Source organism: the organism of the source record quoted next, unplaced genomic scaffold, assembly GCF_019419815.1.
Source record: "Pyrus x bretschneideri cultivar Hongxiangsu unplaced genomic scaffold, Pyrus_bretschneideri_v1 Contig107, whole genome shotgun sequence".
In the NCBI taxonomy this organism is placed as follows: domain Eukaryota; kingdom Viridiplantae; phylum Streptophyta; class Magnoliopsida; order Rosales; family Rosaceae; genus Pyrus; species Pyrus x bretschneideri.
The window spans coordinates 445,779-458,199 of record NW_025999399.1 but is presented as its reverse complement, the minus strand read 5'-3'; positions in this window follow the sequence as shown (position 1 = coordinate 458,199).

The following is a 12,421-nucleotide window of genomic DNA, read 5'->3' as shown; positions in this document are numbered from 1 at the left end:
ACATCGAACCATGGAACCCCGATTTTGGTCACTGTTTATGCACACCTGAAATGTTGTTTTTCAGGGAATTTGAAGCTTGTAGGAAGCTTAATGAGGTCCTTAGGAAGCTTGGGGTGGTTCGTTGGAAGGTTTTGGGCGTTGGGATCATGAGTTGTAGGTTTAGCCAGAATATCGTGGGCTTTTCCGGCGAAATTCTGTTGGTTTTAGGGCTCCAAAGTGGTAAGGTTTTGTTCTACTTGTTGTAAGCTTCATCTTGGTACCAATTTTGTGGATTTTGGTTGAGAAATGAAGAAGATATGATGTTTTGAAAATTTTCCCAATTTCCAACAACACTGATGGCGACTCTGGCGAGACTCACAGGAAAAGACAGGGGAATATTCCGTTAAGCTAACGGAATATTCCGTTAAGTTAACGGAATATTCTTAACGGCACCAGGTTAGTTTTAACGAAATATGCTTACTGTTAGACGGAATATTCCCTAACGCCGTTAAGGATTCCGTCAGCGTGCCAACCACGTGCCTGCGCGTTGCCGGCACGTGGGGGCGAGTGAGATGTCGAAAAATTATTTTTAAAATATGGGGATGTTCGTGAGGTTGAGTAGATCATGTTGGTGTATTCATACACCCCATTTGAGCATTATATGAGAAGTTATTACCTGGTTTTGGTTATGTGCTTTAAATTAACGTTTTGATAGTTGTTTCGCATAAAGGTGAGACCTATCCCGAGGGCGAGCGTAGTCACTCGAGGCAAGGGGTTATGACCCTTCTACATACCAGTGAGTGGGCTTTTGGTTTTCTGTACATACCTATATACTTGTGATTTTCCCAGTAAATGAAATGGAATGTTTATATGTTTTAAATGCCATGCATTGCGTGAGCCTATTTATTTATGCATTAGTGGTTGCATATATGTATGTTTGGTGCTGCGGACGCACAAGTAAGTGCCAGGTAAGTTATGGTTTATGTTGGTGATTAGTAATGATGTATGATGCCTACAGAGCTCATAACCTGCACCCCCGGTGTTAGTGCTCCCGCCCAGAGTAGGGCACAGTGCTTCATGTGATGTTCAGCTCCCGCACCACACGCTCATCTTGGATCCAAGTTAGGTGCACAGTCCTGTCGTATAGACCACTATAGGTGGTTCCGACTCGTAGGTGACTCGCGATTATTCGCCCAGTCTTCACGTGATCGTAGCACTTGAGAGTATTTATTTACATCTAGTCCTATTTTACAGACTACTTTAGTTGGTTCCGACTCGTGTGCAGGTATAGTTAGTGAGTTGGGGATTTGAGTTCTAGATTCAGCTGCACAGGTCACGTTAGGTTACTCTGGCTGACATATTACTTGCATTAATTGGCATTACCTGGTTTACTTACATTTTATGTGGAGGCATTCGACATGGCATATTTTCTGAGCATGTTTTCTATATATGTGTATATTTTATTTTTCTGGGAAACTATACAGGTTTTACGGCGAGGGGTTAGAACTTTGTTAATGAAATGATTTTGAAAAGCTTTGTTTTTGCCCACTCACACTTTCTGTTTTGCGACCCTCCAGGTTCTACTTTGGATTGCTCTTTTGGTGGCTCTCGAGGGATTCACGACATATTTGACAAATTCTCACCAGTGTAGGACCCCCTCTAGGTGTGTTTTAGTTGGTGTTTGTTCCTCCGAACTGCACTAGGTTTTCTGTGCTCTGAATATTATTTTTCACACACACGCTTGCACATGTATGTTAATTACTTTGTGTGTAGTTTGGTTTTTATTTGTTCGTACTTTTATTATTATTCTTAGCTTCCGCACTATACACATGTTTACGTCACCCTCACGTGACGACCAGCACGCCCTGATTTCAGTCGGGGTGTGTCAATTAGGGTTTTAGCTGGAATGAATGTAGGAGAAACAAAGAATGATGCTAAGGTTTAATTATAGTGTGTGGGTTTATTGATAAATTTGATTTTTATTATTAATTTTATTTGGTATTTAATAGTAATTACGTATTATGGTAAAATAGACAATTAACATTTAAAATTTATGTTGGGTGTAGAAAGTGGTTACATGGGTTTAAATAAAATTTCCCGTATACAATTTGTAGTTTGCTCTCAAGTGTTCTTTCGTTAGTTGTTTTCAGTAATCCCCTTGATCTCCAATCAAATACACCACTTTTGTGCACGCAATTGTTATTAGGGCAAATATAGGAATATATAATTTATCGATAAAATTTATAAGCTAAATTATATGTCATCAACAAAAATTGACACACCCCGACCCGGAATGTCCACTAAGACCCCGAATTGAGCCGTATTGGCCGACACTTGGAAGGTGACGAAGCCATAAAGTGTGAATAAATTAAAATCTAAAGTGTCTAAGAACATGAGTGCGTGGTGAGCGGGGTTTGGACCCATTTCACGCGTGATACAGAGCATATGTATAGTACAGTAAGGTAAGATAATGTTTATACCATCATAAGAAGATATCTGTACTGAAAAGTGCCACGAATACTCATAGATACGGAACTCTGCTGCTAGAACTTGGAGGGTTGCAAAAATAGAAAATGTGAGTGAGTGAGACAAAACTTTTCAAACCAATTTCAATTACCAAATGCAGTAACCCCTGGCCGTAATTGACAGGAGCATATTTATGCTACTTAGTTAGCTTGTTTTCTTGCATTTAGTAAGTTAGTTTCTATTTATTATAGTGATTTAAGCTATTTTCGTGTGTTTGTAGGTTAAAATGGCAAAAGAGGCAAGAAAGTTCATTTTGTGCATTTTAGAGCAATTTTGGGCTTGGAATGAATAGCTTGCATATGGAGCAAGGTGGATGGACGAATTTAAGTCAAACGACGCTAGGAACATGCTACAAATCTGAAGAAACAAGTTCAAGACAAAGAAGATAAGGAAAGAGCAAGAAACATGGAACATTATCCAAACACCCTTATCCAACCTTATCTTATCTTATCCTAACCTAATCTTGTTCCACCTTAATTCCAGCTGCAAAGAGGACTTAATTTCAGATTAATTCACCAAAATATCAGGTTCTAGAAGCTCTATCCTTCTCCTACATTGGTGCCACACCCCTTAGCCCTAGTTCTTCTAGAAACCTACCATAATACCCTTTCTAGAAGGCCTAAATCCTTGCCGCAGGTTCCTAACCTTTTCCCCCTTGGTTTCTGCCAAACCCTAGTCTTTTTCCCCTAGGATTGTACAATCCTTTTCCCTTCAGAAATTGTGCAAAACCCTAGCATATAAATATATGTTTATGTCACAGAAAAGCATCCATCCATTCACTCATTCAAGCATTCATTCATTCAGCCATCTCACACCACAATTCACACCACATACACCTAAATCTCTCTAGTGCCAAAGCAAGGAAGGAAGGAGAAGAAGGGTAATGTGCCTGCCACCATCCAAGGGAGTGCCGCAAGCCTACTTTGGAGTGTTAGAGTCTATCTAGGTTCTTTCTATCCTTAGTTTTAGTTTGATGTTTATTTCAATTGGGTTTTCAATTATGATGAACATGACGAACTAATTTTTTTATAGTTGGAGGTGAATTCGAAGCCGTGATTATATGTTTTATATGAATTGATTACGTCCAGTTATTGTTTCTAGAGTCTTGAATGTGATTTGCTTATCTGAGTTATCAAAACTTGTTTATGTATGTTGATTGAGGGTCAACACTTAATTTGCATGCATGAATTTGATGCTAGAGTATAAGGGAGTTTCACCTAATCGTTATGAACTTATATTCACAAGTAGTGGAAGTCACTAGTCATGATTGTGTTAAGTAAATTCTTGGCATGAGTATCATGCTTTTCATAGTTACGAATGTTTTGTCAATACTTATGGTTTTCAAAGAACTTAATGACCTTTGATACGTCTTTCTATCATGCTTTTCATAGTTAGGGAACTTGATAAGGATAATTTGGTTGCGATGCATATTCCATCCAATTCAATGAGTTAAGGAAAATCTGATGGTTAATTTGTGCTATCACGGTTAATTTAGGATGTTGTCATTCATAGTCTAAAGGAATAATAACTGGAAATTGGTTTGTATGCATATGTCATGTGTGGATAAAGACCCTCTAACTAGCCTTTAACCCTTTTCAATTCACCAAATTCGTTTTTATAAAGTGTTTTATGCAAAGTTTCTGTATTAAGTTTTAAATTCATCAAAAACAATCCCCTTTCCATTGAGTCTTGTTATTTGAGTCAAAATCTGTTTTCTTTTAGTCTCTTAAGTCAAGTTAAGCCTTATTTTCGTAACAATCATTTGTTAGGTCTAGAATTGAGTCTTTTTTATTGTTTGTTTCTGTTTTGATTGTTTTAAGTCAGTTTTGAGTATATAGAGTCTAATTTAGTGTTTTTAGGTCTTATTTGTCTAGAACGATCCCTACTTACATATATACTACAATTGTTAACATTAGGGTTTAATTTGTTTGTCAAGTTAATTTTCACATCAAATTTTGGCACCGTTGCCAGGGATTAGCAAAATTGCTAATCTTCCCCTAGTTAGTGCCGTGTGTTTTTCTTTTGTGTCTGTTTCTGTTTTGTTTTTTTATTTTATTTTGTTTTGTTTGCTTTGTTTTAGGTACTAGTTTATGACTCATAGTTCTTAACCTGTTCGTGAGCATATATTGGAGTTTGACGACGATTTTGAACGATAGTTGAGAAGAAAGAGGAGGCATCCAGAACCTAGTCCTTCTAGTTCTGAAGCCGAATCTGAAGAAGAAGAAGTGGAAGAGGAAGAACAAGCCACGGCTGTGGATAATCGAACAATCAAGGAACTTTCAACCTCGGGATTAGACAATGTCATGCCCTTATGCATTCAATATCCTAGGGCAGCTCAAGGCAAGATCAATGAGTTCGAATTGAAGTCTAGCTTGTTGCATCACATTCCCAAATACCATGGGCTGTCCATGGAAGATCCAAACAAGCATCTTAAGGAGTTTGAAGTCGTATGTTCGAGCATGACACCCATCAATGTCGATGGAAACATTCTAAAAATGAAGGCCTTTCCATTCTCTCTTTTGGAAAAAGCTAAAGATTGGCTATACGAATTGGCACCCGGAACCGTCACTTCTTGGGAAAGCATGAAGCGAGCATTCTTAGAGAAGTTTTTCCCAACTTCGAAAGTCATTCTCTTGAGGAAGAGAATTAGTGGCATTCAACAAAGCCAAGGAGAATCCTTTCCAGTGTATTTTGAGCGTTTCAAGACTCTAGTTGCATCGTGCCCTCAACATCAGATGAAGGAAGAACTTTTGCTTCAATATTTCTACGAGGGACTCCTTCCAATTGAGAGACAAATACTGCAGGGGGTGCTTTGGTTGACAAAACACCGGTGGCTGCCAAGATCTTGAATGCACAACAATAGGAAGGTGTTGTACAAAGAGACATCCCATGGCAGCAAGTCCATGAGGTAAGTTCAATAGCTAAAATTCAATCTCAATCAGCTAACCTCATTATGCTTGTATCTCAGGTTGCCAAAGGATGCAAAGTGCAAGGAATTACACCAAGTGTGTGCGGCATGTGCTCTATGCAAGGGCACCTCAATGATCAATGTCCTCAATTGATAGAGAATGGAAGATGGGAAAGCGCCAATGCCATAGGTTATCAAGGCCAAAATCAGCAAAGGAATGATCTATACTTAAATACATATAATCGGGGATGGAGAAATCACCCAAATTTCAAGTGGAGGGAGTCTCAACAACTTCAACAACAAGGAGGATTTCGACAGCCACCCCTTGGGATATATCAAAGGCCATTTGCACAATCTCAACCTCAATCACAAATTGCTCAACCAAACTCAGGTTCGCTGCCTGATAATGATCAAGCTATTCAATTACTAACTTCTGTATCGCAGGGATTACAAAATCAAAATAATAGAATAGCGAACCAAGACAAGGAGATGAGTGACATGAAGAAGCAAATAGGACAGATCTCAAAGTTCCTTGGGCAGTTTCGAGAACAAGGTAAACTTCCTAGTTCAACCATTATGAATCCAAGAGGAGGACTTGAAACCGCCAATGCTGTCACATTAAGAAGTGGCAAGGAAGTTGGAACCACCCCACAACCACCCAAATCAAGCCAAAAGGAGGATGAAAAGCTGCTGCAAGAGGAGGAGGACAAAGGCAAAGCCACGACAAGGGTGGAGCAACCCTTGCCGCAGCCACTCAATGCCCCTAAGCCGTCCAACAAAGGTCAGGTAGGTCCAAATTCAATTGTTTCTACTGTTATTCCACCAAATGCACCTTTCCCTCGCAGATTTTTGCAATCAAAGAAAGAAAAGAGTGACAAGGACATTCTTGAGACATTTAGAAAGCTGCAAGTCAATATCCCTCTCCTTGATGCAATCAAACAAGTTCCAAAATATGCCAAATTCTTGAAAAAACTTTGCACAACAAGGAAAAGGATTTCGAACAAGGAAGTGGTACATGTAAGTGAAAATGTCTTTGCAATGTTGCGAAGGAAATTGCCTCCTAAATGCAAAGATCCAAGTAGTTTCACTATCCCTTGTGTAATTGGTAATACAAGGTTTGAACATGCCATGTTAGACTTAGGTGCATCCATTAATGTCATGCCTTACTCTATTTATGCATCTATTAACTTAGGAGAGCTTAAAAATGATGGAGTTATTATTCAATTAGCCAATCATTTTAATGCGTATCTAAAGGGAGTTTTGGAAGATGTTTTGGTCCAGGTTGATCATTTAATCTTTCTGGTTGATTTTTATGTGCTTGAAATGGAAGATTCGGCTCATTCCCCACCATTGCCACTCCTACTTGGAAGAACATTCATGAAAACAACCAAAACCAAAATTGATGTGGCCAAGGGAGCATTAACAATGGAGTTTGGTGGTGATATAATTAAATTCAATGTTTCTGAATCTATTAAGAATCCTAATGATGTTCACCCTTGTTTTTCCATTGATGTGAATAAAGATATAGGGCAAGAACGATCAACACCTATCAAGAAGGATGCATCTAGAACCACCATCGAAGAGGGAAATGGAATGGCTGCCCTAAAAACACCCAATCTAGCTGAGAGCACCACTAGTGATTTTGTTGACAATGCTGCCACTTTTGAGCCTCCATCACAATATGTTTGTAAGTCTCCAATCCCAATTCCAATTCCCATTTCAACTAATAGGTTGTTACCTTCTTTAGTGCTGGTACCCAATCAAATCCAAGGTGGTGAGAAAGTTTACATTGACTTTAGGAAGCTAAACACCACAATCAAGGAGGATCACTATCCTCTTCCTTTCATAGAGCCTTATTATGAGTACTTTGAGGGGTAGGTTATGGAGGATGCACCCCTCCATGCCGTGGGCTCCAATGAAGCTTAAAAGGAGGTCTCGTCCAACTGGAAGACATTAAAGCAAGCGCTTCTTGGGAGGCAACCCATGCATTCAAATAAAGAAGACCTAGAAATCTCCAACAATCCACAACCAGATTTGAGTTCCTAAACCCTACTCTTTATTGCTTGTACTTTGCCATAATTGTCATGTTTGTTAGTTGTGTTATTTATTTGTTTGTTTGTGAGTCTATGTTTGAAACATTGAGGACAATATTTGTTTAAGTGTTTTGGGGGGGGGGGGTTAAACAAGCTGTTTTTGCATGATTTTCGTCAGATTTTATCACCTATCACTTCTAATGTTGTTTCTCACTGTTTTTAAGTGTTTTTAGTGAGTTTTGAAGTGTTTTAATGTGTCTTAAAACAGAAAATACGAAAATTTGAAAAAAAAAATCGAAAACAGTTTTGAAAAACCCAAAAAGAGTCGTTTTTAGAGTCATTTGTGTGTGTTTGTTTGTGTCTTAGGGTACCTTCCAACACAATGATGAGGATTTGGTTTTTAATTGCATGATTGTTAAAGAAAGTTACAAACATGGATGGAAGTTTATTTACTCTTTGGTTTATGCTTAATTGTAGTTGTCATTTACGAATTCACATGTAATCACAAAAAGAAAAAAAAATCAGTTTTTGTAACATGCTTGAAGGAAGGAACTCAAACTTTGAGCCTAAACTTTGTTTGGAGAGTTATTAATATGTGATATTTTTTTTTTCTAAAGTCGTTGCATGATCTCATTATTTCTTTGCTTGGTTGCTACTTAGAATACGTTTCATCACTATAGTTTCAAATACTAGAACTCATGCCCATTTCATTCAAAGCATAAAATTGAGTGCATAACATATAATAAGATGAAGTTGTTTAGTTAAACCAAAGCCAAAAAGCTTTACCATTTGCATATGTATTGTAGGTTTAACCCCTTTGAGCCTTAGTTAGCCTTTTTTCTTTGTTAGCCACATTATCCTTACTTAGCCTAGAATATGAATATCCATACCCTTGTTCTTAAAGGATAGTGAAGCATGGCTTAGAGGGAATTCCTTTGGATCTACATTATGCAAAAAAAACAAGTGTTGAGGAAGGGTTTTCATTGAAAGAAAAACGTGAAAAAGAAAGAAAAAAGAAGAAAAAGTGAAGAAAAGAAAGAAAAAGAGTTGAGAAATGAGTGAGACTGAACTCACAAGTATTGGTTGTTGAACAAAGGGTCCAAAAGTTTGAATCTGGCCCTAAATGTTGTGTGAATCTCCCATGGGTGTTTAAAGTTGATTTCTGCATTCAAAAGTGAATTCTAAGTACCTTAGCCCCGTTACAACCCTTAGACTTCGATCTTGATTGTTATGTGTTTCAATATGTGGAGTTTAAAATTGGTACGAGCATATGGTATCCCTGGTTCTTGCGTCTAAGTTCCATGCATGAGATCATATACATGTTCATATTAATAATTCTAGAAGTGCCTTCTTTGATTATACATATGTGAGTGCTAGTCTACATGTTTACATCAATCTTCTCACATATATTTAGTGTAGGGAGCATAGTCAGAAAATCTATGTGAAAATAGAGAGTATATCCGATGAGGAATTGAGGGATTCTCTAAGGCATGGTACTACATTCAAAACATTGTTTTATTTGAATAAATGCTAGCTAGTGAGTGGTGACTGCGATTAAGTATTTAGCTCGAGGGTATGGATAGCTAAAATCTGTGGGAGTAGTAATTTTTAACATGTCATGTTTCATTGGAAATCCCTAAGGTGATTGTTGGAAGGTTTAGGTTGTGTTTTGTTTTCTTTGTTTTGCTTGGGGACTAGCAAAAGCTAAGTGTGGGGGAATTTAATAGGAGCATATTTATGCTACTTAGTTAGCTTGTTTTCTTGCATTTAGTAAGTTAGTTTCTATTCATTATGGTGATTTAAGCTATTTTTGTGTGTTTGTAGGTTTAAATGGCAAAAGAGGCAAGAAAGTGCATTTTGGTGCATTTTAGAGCATTTTGGGCTTGGAATGGATAGCTTGCATATGGAGCAAGGTGGATGGATGAATTTGAAGTCAAAAGAGGCTAGGAACATGCTAAAAATCTGGACAAACAAGTTCAAGACAAAGAAAATAAGGAAAGAGCAAGAAACATGGAACATTATCCAAACAACCTTATCTTATCCAAACCTTATCCAACCTTATCTTATCTTATCCTAACCTAATCTTGTTCCACCTTAATTCCAGCTACAAAGAGGACTTAATTTCAGATTAATTCACCAAAATATCAGGTTCTAGAAGCTCTATCCTTCTCCTACATTGGTGTCACACCCCTTAGCCCTTGTTCTTCTAGAAACCTGCCATAATACCCTTTCTAGAAGGCCTAAATCCTTGTCGTAGGTTCCTAACCTTTTCCCCCTTGGTTTCTGCCAAACCCTAGTCCTTTTCCCCTAGGATTGTGCAATCCTTTTCCCTTCAGAAATTGTGCAAAACCTTAGCGTATAAATACATGTTTCTGCCTCAGAAAAGCATCCATCTATTCACTCATTCAAGGATTCATTCATTCAGCCATCTCACACCACAATTCACACCACATACACCTAAATCTCTCTAATGCTACAGCAAGGAAGGAAGGAGAAGAAGGGTGCCATGCCTGCCACTATCTAAGGGAGTGCCGCAAGCCTACTTTGAAGTGTTGGAGCCTTTTTGGGTTCTTTCTATCCTTAGTTTTAGTTTGATGTTTATTTCAATTTGGTTTTCAATTATGATGAACATGAGGAACTAATTTCTTTATAGTTGGAGGTGAATTCGAAGCCGTGATTATATGTTTTATATGAATTGATTACGTCCAGTTATTGTTTCTTGAGTCTTGAATGTGATTTGCTTATCTGAGTTATCAAAACTTGTTTATGTATGTTGATTGAGGGTCAACACTTAATTTGCATGCATGAATTTGATGCTAGAGTATGAGGGAGTTTCACCTAATCATTATGAACTTATATTCACAAGTAGTGGACGTCACTAGTCATGATTGTGTTAAGTAAATTCTTGGCATGAGTATCATGCTTTTCATAGTTACGAATGCTTCGTCAATGCTTATGGTTTTCAAAGAACTTAATGACCTTTGATATGTCTTTCTATCATGCTTTTCATAGTTAGGGAACTTGATAAGGATAATTTGGTTGTGATGCGTATTCCATCCAATTCAATGAGTTAAGGAAAATCTGATGGTTAATTTGTGTTATCACGGTTAACTTGGGGTGTTCTCATTCATAGTCTAAAGGCATAATAACTGGAAATTGGTTTGTATGCATATGTCATGTGTGGAGAAGGATCCTCTAACTAGCCTTTCACCCTTTTCAATTCACCAAATTCGTTTTTATAAAGTGTTTTATGCAAAGTTTCTATTTTAAGTTTTAAATTTGTCAAAAACAATCCCCTTTCGATTGAGTCTTGTTATTTGAGTCAAAATCTGTTTTCTTTTAGTCTCTTGAGTCAAGTTAAGTCTTATTTTCGTAAAAATCACTTGCTAGGTCTAGAATTGAGTCTTTTTTATTGTTTGTTACTGTTTTGAGTGTTTTAAGTCAGTTTTGAGTCTATAGAGTCTAATTTAGTGTTTTAAGTCTTATTTGTGTTGATTAGCATCCCTAGTTAATCTCCAGTCTAGAACGATCCCTACTTACATATATATTACGATTGTTAACATTAGGGTTTAATTTGTGTGTCAAGTTAATTTTCACATCAGTAATACCTGTATAATTTCTAGAAAATCATACTACGTAGAAGTATGAAATCAAATGTATACAACTATAAAATCAAGAAATATACCACTATTCAGCATCTCATTAGCAATAAAATTAATCAGGTGCTTAATAACCCATTCTAGCACGCAAGTCTGAAACATCTATGGTGCCCTGTACGACTGCACCCATATCTCATCAATCAATGCTAGCACATAAGTCGGGAGTCACCTATAGTGACCTATACGACTTATCCATATCTCATCAATCAATGCTAGCATATAAGTCGGGAGTCACTTATAGTGACCTGTACGACTTATCCATATCTCATCAATCAATGCTAGCATATAAGTCGGGAGTCACCTATTGTGACCTGTACGACTTAATCTATAGCTCATCAAACATCCCTACACATGAGTCAGAACCACCTCTAATGGTCTGTACGACAGGACTGGGTGTAAATAAGTACGCTCAAGTGCTACGATCACATGAAGATTGTGCGAATAATTATGGGTCACCTACGAGTTGGAACCACCTATAGTGGTCTGTATGACATGCCTGTGCACCTACCTTAAGTCCAAGGTGAGCGTAAGATGTGGGAGGTGAACATCACGTGAAGGACTGTGCCCTGGACACGAGCGGGAGCACTAACACCGGGGTGCAGGTTTATGAGCTCTCAATGCATCTCAATATAACATGTACAACTCATGGGCAACCAGTACGACTGTGTCGGAGTTGCCTAACACATAAATGTAGTCATGCTATAACTCCATCGATCCAACTAATACCATAAACTCACATGAACTTACCTGGGTGTCCTGTGTTCCCCTTTGCACTTCAAAGTATTCACAATAATTATGTGTAGGTAATATACATATGAATATACCATGATGCAATCTAATACTCAACCATGTCATAGCATTTTCAATTATATACATACATACATACATACATATATATATATATATAATATGGCATAAAATGCATAAGCTATAACGCCCTACTCCCGAACTATTTATTTTCAGGGATAATCATCGGTGGCAAGCCCAGCTAGACAGTAGTTTAATTAACTATCATTACTTACATTTCCTTACTTAAATTTCTTGATTCTTCACACATTGGTTTATAACCAACATTTAACCACCAACACATAAGGTTAAAACTCACATTTTACAAAAATGTCCCTCACATTGTTCAATTCCCCAAACAATGCTATTGTCTCAATTATTTAATCTCACTTCTTGTATGGCTGCATCTAACGTCTCGTTAGACTGCCTACGTACCCTAAATAGGGATCAAGCCATTCGTAGTTCACGTATGTACTTCTAAACATTCACATAAATTATATGAAATATTCAATTTATAAACGTTTGTGGAG